At 31.5% G+C, this 2,303-nt stretch overlaps 1 long non-coding RNA gene across 1 annotated transcript; it reads right to left on the reverse strand.

The window, feature by feature from the left end:
* Positions 1–1,298: 1,298 nt before the first annotated feature.
* LOC109828614 lies at positions 1,299–1,966 on the reverse strand. The gene is made up of 2 exons (XR_002243773.1): positions 1,626–1,966; positions 1,299–1,547 (listed from the first exon to the last, which is right to left on the reverse strand). It is a non-coding gene; the product is annotated as an uncharacterized LOC109828614 (long non-coding RNA).
* Between the last annotated feature and the right edge of the window lie 337 nt (positions 1,967–2,303).

Raw genomic sequence — 2,303 nt, forward strand, 5'->3', positions numbered from 1 at the left:
ATGACAAAGGAGCTTGAGAAAATGGAAGATTGGAAAGTTTAAAAAAAAGTTTATAGCAACATGTAAAGTCATGAAAACTTGAAAAAGTTTGAATATTCAAAAAATAAAAAAAATCAAGAAGTTTCAATTATGGAAAGCTCAAAAAATCTAATTATATAAAAATGGAAAAGAAATTGCGAAATAGAAAAGTTAAAAATTTTGAAAATATGTAAAAGTGGAAAGAGTTAGAGAAATTGGAAGGTTTGAAATATAAATATCTAAAAATGACATTTGAAAATGCAGAAAAGCCTATTTTATAGTTTAAAATGATGAAAACTTTTTCAAGATTAATACTTTTTCTATAAAATACAAAATTTGAAAATAGTTTGAAATTTTGGAAAGTTTAAAGCTAAATCATAAGAACTTGGAATGTTTGAAAAGTATGAGAAATTGGAACAATTGAAAGCTAAATGAAATGCAAAACAAGTCAACTATGTTAAAGTGAAAAAAAAAATGTTTAAGAAATTAAAAAGTTTGAAAATTATAGTCAAATGTCAAAAGAGTTCTGAGAAATTTGATGTTTGGAAATTTAAAAAACAAAGTTTGAGAAAACTTTTAAAGTAAACTTGAAAAAGTTTGAAAATAGGATAGTTTAAATTTTTTGAATATATGTAAAAATGGAAATAGTTTGAGAAATTGGAAAGTTTGGAATGTAAATATCTATCAAACCTACTTTTTATAACATTTAAATCGTTGAAAACTTTAGAAGATTAAAACTTTCTCTACGAAATATGAAAACTTGAAAATAGTTTGAAATTAGAAAGCATGAACAAATTGAAAATATGTGAAAGTGGAAAGAGTTTAAGAAATTGGAAATTTGAAAAAAAAAATGTAAGTACGTAAAATGGTATTGGAAAATGCTAAAAAGTCATTAAGGCGAATCGTTTGAAAAAACTTTTTAAAAGGTTTGAAAAGTCAAAATTTTGCATTTTGAAAAAAATGTAGTTTACAAATTTGTAAAAAAATATTTTAATCTTAAGCAAAACAGCTACCCTAAGATTTTACTATAGCTGCACTAATTATGTGTGCTAAAAAAGCCAACAAGCAGTTATCAACTTTGCATCATAAAGAATAGGTTATTAAATTAAAATACATAACCCATAAGGCCACAATGACGTGCTCACAGAAGCAGCACAATGTGATGGCTAACCAAAGTTTTTTAATCTCAAGCAAAACAACCATCCAAGATTTTACTTAAGTTGCACTAATTACGCTTGCTAAGAAAACCAACAAACAATTAACAAGTTTGCATCAGAAAGAATAAGCGAGTTAATTAAATACATTGCCAAGGAAGGTTTTTACATCTAAAGATGACAAGTTCAAGAAATTTGATGACAGTATGTTTCTAGCTATCAACATCAGAACATGATTTCAACAGAACTGAACAAAAATAAAAAAGTTATCTTCAATTAAAGGGTCAAGATGTTACCTTTCCCAACTTTGATTTTCTTCGAAGTACTTCCCCACCATGGATCCAGCGATGGGAACTTGAGGATGGGAGAATTTACCTGCATTGATCGATCAAGGATGTAAGCCGCAGAAATTTCCAATGTACCCATAAATAGTAAAAAAAATAAGATCGTTACCTTGAAATCGCTTGAGATCAGCTCCTCTCTCACCATGGATCGTCGAATCTTTGACGATTTAGGGCAGAAAACCCTCGATAGGCTCCTCTTCCGCCATGGATCGTCGAATCTTTGACGATTTAGGGCAGAAAACCCTCTGCTTGAGATAGGCTCCTCTTCCGCCTTGGATCGTCGAATCTTTAACGATTTAGGGCAGAAAACCCTGGATCTCCGCGAGAATTGAGAAGATAGGGGCACCGAAAAGCTAGAGTTTTTTTTTTCTTGGGAAGAATTTGGAAGAAGAAAAGGGAGAGGAGAGGCTCGCTTAGGGTTTCGGTTTTGGGGGAAGACGAGAGATACGAAGGCCCCGCTAATCCATTTAAGCCGGTTTAAGTCGGCGTCAAGATTAAGCTAAGTAACGGTCATAATTAGGGTAATTTTCTTCTCGATTAAGTCTTAAGTTAAACCTAACTATATTTGGACGTGATTGCCGGCTGTCAAAGTTTATGCCCACTGATACGTGGGTCCACGTATTTGCAATAGGAAAGCGCACTATTTTAACCAAAGCTAATGAGATTCGGACATGATTGCTAGTTTTCAAAGTTTATATCTTACTGACACAAGAGCCCACGTATTTGCAATAGTAAAAGCGCACCTAAATTGGTATATTATATATTTATGTGATAGACATGCAAGAAA

Source organism: Asparagus officinalis, unplaced genomic scaffold, assembly GCF_001876935.1.
Source record: "Asparagus officinalis unplaced genomic scaffold, Aspof.V1 AsparagusV1_Un2885, whole genome shotgun sequence".
In the NCBI taxonomy this organism is placed as follows: Eukaryota; Viridiplantae; Streptophyta; class Magnoliopsida; order Asparagales; family Asparagaceae; genus Asparagus; species Asparagus officinalis.